The 12,128-nt window shown below is 39.3% G+C and overlaps 1 pseudogene; it reads right to left on the reverse strand.

Moving 5' to 3' along the window:
* Window positions 1–340: 340 nt before the first annotated feature.
* Window positions 341–11,577, reverse strand: LOC102867826 (annotated as a pseudogene).
* Between the last annotated feature and the right edge of the window lie 551 nt (window positions 11,578–12,128).

The raw sequence follows: 12,128 nt of genomic DNA on the forward strand, positions 1-12,128 counted from the left end.
AAAAAAAAAGGTCTGGATTACAGTGTTTTTAAATTGTGAATCACAATTCAGCACCTATCATGTTAAAACTAATAAGGCAACAGCAGTGTCGTATACTATAATAACACTCCCTTTTCCACAGTCTAGCGCAGGGTTGGTGAGAGCCCAGAAATGTTAAAAATCTTATGTCTACTTGTAGAATCAGTATACATTTTCTAGAGGTTTGGAATTGATGAAGGAAATCCTACGTGAATCACACTATTATAGGCCGACTAGTTGCAGCAGCTGTTAACAAGAATCAGGCACAACGCATTTTGCTTACAATCAGACGCGTGGTTTGGAGGTTCTCAGCTCTTGGTCTTCAATCCTTGCCCTGTTTCCGGGACTTCACATCGTGTTCCAGGGAAGAAAAGCTGTTGGTCTGTCCATTCACGGTGGCCACCGAGCCCTTCTGATGATCCCTCTGGTGGTCTTTTCTCCGGCTGGCCCCCTTCTTGTTGTAGGTCTGGATGTAGAAATTTGTGAAGAGCGCAATCAGAGAAATCATGTATCCAATCTCGGAAGTACAACCATCCGAGAGGGAATGTACATGGTCGGATGACACCGCAGTTGGTCTGGACGACTGTCAGCACAAACTGGAGCAGCTGCCCCTGAGTGATGTACTTCTTCCACCAGAGATATGGTCGTATGGAAGGGACAGACGGCAGGCCATAGTACGCGTACATGAGGATGTGGATGAAGCTGTTAAATGTGGCACCAAAATAGGAGTGGCCACAAGGCACCCAGTTCATCACGAACCACCAGATGTTCAGCATGGTGGCGTGGTGGTACATGTGCAGCACTGTGATCTGGTGGTTGTTTTAGCGTAAGATGAAGAAGAAGGTGTCCATGAATTCAATGAGCTTGGCGAAGTAATACCACCAGAGGACATTGATGATCTTCATGTCTGAGAATCAGACACACCTTAGTCCTCAAACTGACATCATTACTCCTCAATAATTTGGAGAGGTCCCCAACTCCAGGTTTTCCCAGTGCATGGCATTCTTACATTACCATTGGTTCTTGTGCTATTTTCTAAAATGGTTCTTTGTCAGCAAATTCTTTTGGGTACAGTGACTATGTATATTCTTTCCATCCTCTTGTGACGCTTTCTGGATCATTCAGGATTTTGCCCATATCATCTTTCAATATTGCAACTTGAGGCTTGAATCTGTTCTTTAGTTCCTTCAGCTTGAGAAAAATCCTGAACAAGTTTTTCCCTTTTGATTTTCTAACTCCAGCACTTGGCACATTTTACTATAATACTATGTCTTCTCGTGCTGTCCTTTGAAATCTTCTGTTCAACTCTTTTACATGAAACCTTCTGTCCAACTCTTTTATGTCATCATTTATTTCCTTTGTTTTGACTTCTTGGCAATCTAGTGCAATATTTAGGGTTCCTTCTGACATTTATTTTGGTGTTCTCTTCCTCCTCTGCCTTTGTAATGACCCTTTGTTTTCTTCATTGATCTCCTCCCACAGCTCATATGGCCTTTATTCATTAGTATTCAGTGCCTCAAACCTGTTCTTGAGTTGGTTTTAAATTCAGGTGAGACATTATTTGCCTAAATAAATGGTTTTGTATTAACACATAGTATTGAGACAATTGCTACAATGATGTAGACAGTGTCTCATTCTGTCTGTAGGACACTGTGAATCAGAACCGTCTCAGTAGTGTCTAAAACAATAGTAACTATCGCAAAATAAAACAAAACAAAACAAAACAAAAAACACTAAAAAACTAAAAAATACAAAACCCAACAAAAAACCAAAATCCTCAAAACACTAAATCCCAAATTCACTACTGTTGAGTCAGTTAAAACTCATAGCAACCCTTCAGTGAGTTTCAGAGACTAAATCTTAGTGAGAGAGAAAGCCCCTCTTTCTCTCTTAGAGTTGCTGGTGGATTCGAACTACCAGAGATGAGGCATTTTGGTTAGCAGTGCAACAGTCTGTAGACTGTATCACAACTGCCTAGTTAGTGATTCCAGCCCCTCCTCCTCCCATTCCAGGGAACCAAAGAATGTATCTTTATGTACATAAACTTTTTCTTGTATTTTTAATAATAGTGGTCTGTACAATATTTGCCATTTTGTGACTGACTAATTTCACTCAGCATAATGTCCTCCCAGTCAATCCTGATGAGATGTTTCATGGAATCATTATTTTTCTTTCTTATTACATAGTGTTACATTTTCCATCTGTACAACAGTTTGCCTGTTCATTTGTTGATGTGCACCTAAGTCATTTTCATTTTTTGCTATTATGAATAATGCTGTCATGAACATGGTTGTATAGATATCTTTTCAAGGGTTTTAGTTCTCTAGGATATATACTTAATTATGGGAATTCTGGGTCAAATGGTGTCATATTTTTTATTTTATACTGGTTTATCTACACTTTTAAAAATAGTGCAATGCTTAAAAAATAGAGATACTATTTTCAGAAGCTATAAATCTTGGGAGAGGAGATTGCCTAACATTCCTTCATGGATCATGTAGTGGATTCGAACCACCAGCCTTTGGTCTGACAGTGCAACTCATTCCCAACAGGCTGCCAGAGTTCCTTGTGCCATAAATGAAAAGCATCTGTGAATTTGCTTCTGCTTTTCTCTGATAATCTTTATAGTTATTTTATATGTTTGACATTTGAGTCTTTTGTCTGTCTTGAGTTAGAGTTTGTAGATGATGTGAGATATGGATTCTGTTTCTGATTTTGCAAATGGATTTCCACTTTTACCAGCATCATTTGCTAAAGAAATGATCACTTTCCCTTTTAACAGAATTTGGCCCTTTTCCAAAGATCAGCTGTCTCCATGTGGATGGATTGTCTTCTGGGTTCTCAATTTTCTTTCTTAGTCCATATCTTTGTTATTAATACCAGTACCGGGATGTTTTGACTAATCAAACTCATTGCCGCCATTTCAGAACTGACTTGTAGTTGACCCTTCAGTGGATTTTTTGGAGGTTGTAAATTGCACAGCAGGAGGTTGCCCTTTTTTCCCCTGTGGAGTGGCTGGCAGATTCAAACCTCCAGAGAAGCACCCCCTTTGACTTAGAAGCAGAGCTCCACATGGCGATGTCACCAGAGCTCCTGACGGTACCTGTTAATAGTCTAGAATGTGCAGGTGTGAGGCCTCCTGTCTTGTTCTTTAGTACGTCTTTGCTCACCCAGGGATCTCTTTCCTCCCCATATAAATTTGGTAATTATTTCTCCTATCTTTTATAGAATTTTTCTTGAATCTTGATCAGGATTGCATTCTATCTATAGATTGCTTTGGTTAGTGTTGACATTTTCATAATGTTAATTTTTCCTTTTCATGACTATGGCAAAAGTATTCCCACTTAGGTAAATCTCTTCATTTGTTTTTTTTTAAATTTTATTTTATTAATTTTAATGGAATTTACAGAGATTTTGGATTTCCATTCATTCACTGTTGCACTTTTCTCCCTGCCCACCCCTCCTCCCCAGTTCGCTCTTCTCTTTGAAAAGTAAAATTCCTTCATTGTACACAATCCCCCGCTGTCTCCCCTTAGTTTCTTACAGCAATATTTTCGAATTTCTTTTTTACTAAGTCCTTTACTCGACTCATTAGTTTTATTCCTATTCTTTTTGGTGACCCTGGCAGTCTAGTGTGTAGGGGTTGCTCTGCCAACCCTAAGGTACCTGGTTTAAACCACGTGCTCTGTTGAGAAAGATGGGCAGTCTCCCTCTCCTGTGTTGTAGCTCCTGAAAACCCACTGAAGCGTCAGCTCTGTGTCAGTTTCAGTTCAATAGCAATCAACAACAACTCTGACAACACTGTAAATGGTTTTCTGACTTTCTTGTCAGAATTCTCATTGTTGTTATTGATAAATCTGATTATTTTTATGCTGATTTTGCCCTCTACCACTTCCTTCAGTTAATTCTTTAGTAACTTTGCTGGAGAATGCCTGGCATTTTCACAATTGGATAAAATTACTATAGCCACTCATATGCAGGATCTGTATGGACCTAAGTTTTCATTTGAGTAAATGCCTCTAAGTGTGGTTGTTGGTAAGCCGATGGTGATCCCATAAGGTAAGCTCATGTCTAGCTTTATGTGAAACCCCTAGACTGTCCTCCAAAGTGAATGTACTGTTTCGCATTACCAGTAATAATGAGTAGGTTTTTTGTTGCTCCACATTCTGACCAGTATTTTTTTTTCTCTTTATTTTAACTGTTCTAATGGGGAGTCTCCTCCTGTGTGATCTGAAAACCTACTGGAGAGTCAATTAAGAGTCAGTTCTAACTCAATGACAATGAGTGAATGGGCTTGAGGGGGCTCTGGTGCTCTAGGCTGTATGGAGTTGCACTGCTAACCCCCAAGCGTGACCTCTCTGGCAGTTTTAATCCACCTGTGGCCCTGAGGAAGCAAGTTCATCAACCGCCTCCTGTGCTATTTCCAGTCTCCTGAAAGCCAGCTGGAGGGTCAGCTGTGAGCTGGTTCTAACATGGCAGCAATGAGAGAGAAAGGGCTTAAGCAGTGTGGGGCTGGTACAGGATCAGCAATATATTATTCTGCTGTACGTGAGCCAGAGCCAGCTTGTTGTTGTTAATTGTTATGTGCTGTCTAGTTGCCTGTGACTCATAGCGACCCTATGTACAATAGCCCTAGACCCTGCTCTATCCTGTGCCAATATTATTGTCTCTGACACACCTACCCCCGTTACCCTAGTCACTGAATCAATCCACCTCATGGAGGCTCTTCCTCTCTTGTGCTGTCCTCTATCCTCCCAAGCATGATGTCCCTCTCCAAGGACTGGTCCCTCCTTGCAACATGTTCATAGTATGTCAGACAAAGCTTTTGAATCGTTGTCTCCAAGGAGCAGCCTGGTCTCACCTTCTCTAGGATGAACCTGTTTGTTCTCCTAGCAGTCCATGGTATATTCAATACTCTTCTCCAGCACCACAGCTCAAAGGCATAAATTCTCTTTCTGTCATCCCTAGCCATTGCCAAGCTTTCTGATGTATAGCAAGTAATTGAATCAGGCACACCTTTGTCTCCACATTGTCATCATTGCTCTTCAGTACTTTGGCTAGGTCTCTGACAGCAGACTTTCCCTCTGCAATTTGTCTTTTAATTTCTGGCTGCTGGTACCAAGAGCCAGCTTAGCAGCAACTAATAACAATAAGTGTATAGTGATACCTCTTTGCTTCACCTTTAAAAGATAATTTCTCTTAGTACAGAATTTAAGATAGCTGGGATTTGTTTTATACCTTCAACACATCAACTCTTTTACTTTCTTCTTATTTCTATATATTCTGATGGGAAAAAGCAAGCAACAATAACAGATAATATTGAGTCAACTCCAGCTCTTGGTGGTCCCACCTGTGTAAGAATAGATTGTGTGCCATCACATTTTCAGCTGCTGAATTTTCAATAGATATCGTGTCTTTCTCCTGAGGTGTCTTCAAACTTCCAACCTTTTGGTTAAGAGCTGTGCATTTTAATTGTTTGTACCCTCCAAGAGCACAATGCTGGGTCATTTGAGCTGGTTGCAGGGTCTTGGGAGCTGATATGTAAAAGATGTCCTAGGGTTTGGGTGGATTTCCTGCTTGCCTCTCCATCTTTTCCTGTTGGCCTTCCCATTTCCCCTCACCTCCATGCTCCCACCATATCCTCTGTCCCTGTGTAGCCAATTTCCTCTCATCTGGACTTGTTTCTTGCCTTGCTCCTCAACACTAATACCTCCAAGTCACTTTACAAGGATGCAGAAGCCATGCCACTTATTAACACAATTCAAAGGATAAATGTCAACATTTATACCAAGTAATGGCAGAAAAGGATATAGAAAGAAGATATGTTTCTTTATGGATTTTGCACAGGGCTATAAAAATTCAATTTATGTACCAGAAATGATTACATGTGTTATACACTCGAAATACCTCTACCGAATCCTGAAATGTATACGTGTTGGGCCTGCATTTAATCTTGGGTTGTCTCTTTAGATTATGATGTGAAATGCACTTTTAAGGTCTTTGATGAGAACCACATGCAGAGTGTTGCTGCTCAGTTGTAGAGTGGGGTAGGGCCTTTGCCTGTACAATGCATCTTGTGTATCTTTCCTGTTTGATGGATGACCTGTTTTTCTATGCATATTCACAAATGCATATTTTGGAAACAGTTAAATCTGACAATACATTCCATATTCAATATATTTAACTTGTTCTCTTGATAGAATTGAGAACTAATTCTCTGAGTATACCATCTTTTTGATACATTTAAATCAGTAATCTTTTATTGTTGCTGTATCCAATATTCTTTCCCTATCATGCCTGAAGAAAAAGGCATACAAACAGAATAATAGAGGAAAAAAGAAGTAAATGCATTACTCATATGTATCGGCCATGATTTTGTAATATTTAAGACTATAATTTAATGTACTTTGATAACACGGATATAATTTAATGTAAGATACCAATTGAAAAAACATATTTGCTTTCATGAAATATTTTTCTAAATTAGGAAACATTTTGGAACTATGGAAAATACGGAGAAAAACTATCAGTACTAAGACCCAAATTTAATGACTTTTAGCATCTGTCCTATTTATTTCAGGTATTTTAAAATAGAACATAGACAATGCTCCCTTTCCCTGATCTCATTCTTCTCTTCTACCTCTATAATCTATTCTTCACTTTCATCAACTTAATGACTACATTTACTTTTGGATCCTTTGAAGATTTTGTGTAGACATGGTTTTGTATAAAGTATTTGAAATATATATTATTATTGTTCTTGTTAAGTACCATCGAATTGGAACCGACTCCAATTTAATTGAAAACCCTCCAGTGGGTTTCCAGAGGCGTTAAACCACATGGGAGGAGATTGTCCATCTTCCTCCCATGGAGAAGCTGGTGGGCTCAAACTGAGTTCCTTAAGACTGGTAATGCAGTTTCTTAACACTAGGCCACCAGAGTACCCTAAGAAGTCTGGACTCCACTGCACTCAGACCTCTCTCTCTCTTCTCTCCTCTCTCTACCTTCTCTCACCCCCCTTCTCTCTCTTCTCTCTATACAATGCCATGAGTTGGAATGCACTCACAGATGACTCACCATTGGGTTCTTGAAACTGTAAATCACACAGGAGGAGCTTGTCCATCTTCTTCAGACCCACTGGGATTCAAACTGCCAGAGAGGTGTGGCATGTGAATTAGCAGTAAAACTCACTAGGGACTATGGCACCAGGTACATAAACACATCTCTCATTTTGGGAACTTGCTTTTTATCTCAAATTACATTATTTTAAAATGTCTTATTGTGACCTGAACATTAGACCCATAAAGTGAACAGAAACACAAGGGAGATATACAGATTCTTTAGAACAGTCAACCTGATGAGATCAAAAGGGCAGCATTTTCCCAGGGTTAAAGTTCATAGGCAGAAAGGGATGGGAAAGAAGGACAACAGGAAATGGTAAACACAGGGAGGAAGTGGGAAGTATACTGTTACATTGTGGGATTTGCATTCACTGTCTTGAAACAAAATGCCTATGAATGGAAAACCAATTTGCTCTGGAAACTTTCACTTAAATCACAATAAGAAATTGAAAATATTATTATGGTAAAATGACATCCACTTCAGAAATGACTTGCCTCTGGAAACTCTATGAATGTGGAGAAACAGTCAAAGTTATACAAGTGTTCAGGTCTTTCATTCATAGGGTCACTATGAGACATCTATGACTTGATGGCTCTTAACAACAACAACAAAATATATATAAATAAAAATTCACTCTTTTGACCATTTTTAAGTGTTTAACTCAGTAGTATTTATTACATTCAATTGTGCGACTTCTTCACTACTTATTTATAAAGTTTTTCTACACTTCACTTACAGTCTCAGTACCCCATAAGCAATTGCTCCCCTGTTAAGCACTGATAAACTGTTTCCATGCATTTGCCTCATTTAGTTGTACAAGTTCTTTATATATATTTTTGGGATTATTGACTATACATTGGACTGCTAAGAGAACAAATACGTTTATCCTGGAGAGGGTGAAACCAGGCTGTTTCTTAGAGGCAAGGATTCTGAAGCTCTGACATACTTTGGGCATGTTGCAAGGAGGGACCTGTCCTTGGAGAGAGCCATCAAGTTTAGGAGGGTGGAGGGACAGCACAAGAGAGGAAGACGCTGGATAAGATGCTGTAGTCATTGTGTCCACCCCTCTTGTTGGAGTCTTCCTCTCTTTCACTGACTCTCTGTCTTTCCAAGTCTGATTTCTCTTTCCAAGAAATAGCTGCTTCTAGAAGCATGCCCACAATATGAGAGGTGAAGCTTCACTATTCTTGCCTCCAAAGACCACCCTGGCTGCTTTTTTTTACAAAACAAATATTTTTATTCTTATGACAGTCCATGGTATACTTAGTACTCTTCTCCAACACAACTCAAAGGCATCATTTTTTCTGTTATTCATTGTTCAGCTTTCAGATTTTTTGCAAGTTAGTGAAAAGTCCTTGGCCTGAATTAGGTGCACCTATCTCTTCAAACTGACATCATGTTCTCCAATATTCTGGAGAGTTCCATGACAGCAGACTTGCTAAAAGTGATATGTCTCCTGATCTCCTAAACTGCAGGTACCAAGGGTGTTGATTGTAGATCCAAGTAAGATAAAATCATTGATAATTTCAATCTTTTCTCAATCTATCATGTTGTTGCCTATTAGACCCAGTGGTAAGAACCTTTGTTTTCTTGAAGTTGAGATGTAATTCATGTAGAAGGCTGTAATCCTTGATCTTTTGCAGCAAGCATTTCAGGTCCTTATCACTTTCAGTAAACAAGGTTTCATCATTTCCATAACATAGACTGTTGATGTGTCTTCCTCTGATCTTGATGCCATATTCCTCTTCATAGAGTCCAGCTTCACTAATTATTTTCTCAGAATACAGATTGAATAGGTATGGAGAAAAGATAAAACCTTGACATACAGGAAGCATGAAAAAGAAATGTTTCCAGTACATGGTAAACTGATCAAATTACAGTAGCTCTAACACTAGATATGATAGAATGCTAGTGAACCTGGGTAAATAACTGTGTCATCACATATATGACTCTGTATAGACACAGCTTGGTTCTTCAATATCTCTTCTTGGAGTTGTATCTGGTTTTATTGCCAGTTTTCATTTTAGTCCATTGGGACATTAGAGTTATCCATTATTTGTTTCTTGGCCAGGTATCTCTGGATCCTGAGTCTTGAGAGAATACATATGGGGAATGGAAGTGGTCACACTCCTATGATGATGATGCAAAAAGAGAGAATATTTTGTTAATGGGGCTCTGGTGTACTAGTGGTAAGAAGCTGTGCTGCAATCTCAAAGACATGCTGTTCAAATCCACCAGTTGCTCTAAGGGAGAAGGATGGGTAATCTCTACTGCAATTAGATTAACTACCTCTGAAAACCTATAGGAGGGTCAGCTATGTTTCTGTACACACAACAACAACATTCAAAGAACCCCACAATACTTTCTATTACTAAGCTAAACAGGCATCCTTCCTTTGTTATAGGATCATACTTTGCCCAAATAAAAAGTTTGTAGAGATTTTGTGGAGCTCATTTGATGGGCTGAACAATGGCTCCCAAGTTTACTCCTGCTCAAATACCTAGGATTTGATTGCTGTGTTTGAATGTTGTGTTCAGCCAATTGAAAGGCATAGCAGAGTGATGGAACCACCAGCCTTGGTTTATGTATCTTGTATATTTCTCAGGTCTTTCTAAGTATCATAAAAAGCAAAATGCCCCACAGTATTTACTCGCCTTATGAAATTTTCCCTCAAGATTCACTGTACTTCCTCCAGGTAGTTATTTCTATTTCTGCTTGATTTAATTTTTTGAAGGATCTATTCTCCTTCCCCTAGGGGAAAAAATATTGGGTGGTTATAAAATTTAAAAGAAGAGGACTAGCTTTGCAGAGTGAGTGCCACCATATTTTTCAGCTCTACCTCCCAGAAACACAAAATTGTCATATGAGAAAACAAAAGTGAGAGATTTTTCTCTGGATACAAACAGTAACAACAGCACAAATCCCTTAAATGGCAAAAAAACAAACAAACAAAACAAAACTGAGTAGATTATAATTAAGGAAATATTATAAAGAAAATCCAGATGCTCATCTAAATGCTGATGTTTTTATTCTGTTTATAATACTTTTGGGTTGAAGAAATTAAGAATGCCTCAGAATAGAATAGAACATTTATTAATTGTATACTTTTAGCTTCATAGTCTCCTGAGCATGGTACATTCCAATTGGCTCATATATTGATCGACAATCTGCATTAAGCCCGTGACCCAACCCTGCTTGCTGAAACTGAGGAGGACCTGAAACATTTGGTGCAGAAAGTCAAGGACTGCAGCCTTAAATAAGCCTTAAAGCTTAACATCAAGAAAACAAAGATTCTCACTACTGGACCAATTGGCAGCGTCATAACAGATGATGAAGAGATTGAGATTGTTAACAGTTTCGGTTTGCTAGGCTCCACAATCAACATTCTTGGTACCAGAAGCCAAGAAATTAAAAGACTAATTGCATTGGGAAAGTCTGCTGCCAGAGACCTCTCTAAGGTATTGAAGAGTAATGATGGCAGTATAGAGACTAAGGTGCACCTGATCCAGGCCATGGTCTTTACAATTACTTGCTCTGCATCAGGGAGCTGGGCAATGACTAGAGATGACAGAAGAAGAATTCAATATATCATACATGGTTAGGAGAACAAACAGGTTCGTCCTAGAGGGTGAGACCAGGCTGCTCCTTGGAAGCAAGGATTCTGAAGCTTTGTTTGACATATTTTGGACATGTGGTAAAGCTGGGTCAGTCCTTGGAGAGGAACGTCATGCTTGTGAGTGTGGAGTGACAGCGCAAAAGAGGACAACTCTTGATGAGATGGATTAATTCAATGACTGAGGTAATGGGGGTAGGTGTGTCAGAGACAATAAGATTGGAACAGGATAGAGCAGAGTTTAAAGCTGCTGTACATGGAGTCACTATGAGTCGCAGGTGACTTGATGAAACATAACAACAACAAGGATTGCACTCTAGTAGTCTGGTTGTAAGGAGTTGTGCTACCAACTCAAAGGCACAAGGTTCAAATCCATCAGCTACTCCATTGGAAAAAGATGTCCGGTCTCCTTCTGTGTCATTTAAACTTTTGAAAACCCACTGGGGATTCAACTATGAGTAGGTTCTAACTCAACTGCACATACCAGCAGCAGCAGAAGAAGAAGAAACTAAGGGGCACTATGTAAGCAAATGACAATTTAGTTAATGTCATCTTGGAACATTTTACAAGCTCAGATGCTTTCTATAAGAATTATTTGATGGATTAAAAAATACTAACATATTGGATGACTGCATGAAGTTTTAAGATTAAAAAGTATAGTAATTTTATAAAATATCACAAATTCACATAAATAAGAATTCAGGTGTGGAAATTGTAATAAGAGCAAGGGCCATGTGGGGATGGTCATATCTGACCTTTACCAAGTTCATCCACAGCATTAGTAGCATAAAACCAATTCCTGAGAGGTCAGACGGGTCCCCCATGCTCCCATACTTCTTTCTCCTCATCTCAACACCAATCTTACTTCTTTGTTGGGTCCAGAATCCAATGTGATAGCTCACAGACCCACACAGAACTGTAATGATAAAATCAACAGGTTACGGTCCAGATTAATAACAGTTTACAGTAAAGACAGTGAAATATGCACATAGGCACCTCAGACTCGAGCCTCATGCTTCTAAGCCATTGTTCTCAAGTTCTCAGTCCTGACAGTATTGGCTCTTCCCATGCCCAGTTATCCAACAGAGTTCTCAGTCATGCAAACATTGGCTCTCCCCTCCTCTTCGCTAGGTCTCATCTCACATTTTGGCCATCGCTGCTTTTTCCCTGATGGTGAGGTTTCTTTACTGGTGGTGGCAGGAGGTCTCTTTCCTCTTTATTGCCTGGGAAAGATCCCTCTCTCTTACTTGGCTTGCTCAATTCAATTGTAAGGCTAACCAATGCCTTTGTAGAATGTTGAGACTGGCCAATGTCCTTGAGGAATGGTAGATGGCAAATCCCATTGTGGACAGGCTAACAAGTCCATTTACACATT

Source organism: Elephantulus edwardii, unplaced genomic scaffold (genome assembly GCF_000299155.1).
Source record: "Elephantulus edwardii isolate Elephantulus edwardi_28Jun2011 unplaced genomic scaffold, EleEdw1.0 scaffold00054, whole genome shotgun sequence".
NCBI classification, from domain to species: domain Eukaryota; kingdom Metazoa; phylum Chordata; class Mammalia; order Macroscelidea; family Macroscelididae; genus Elephantulus; species Elephantulus edwardii.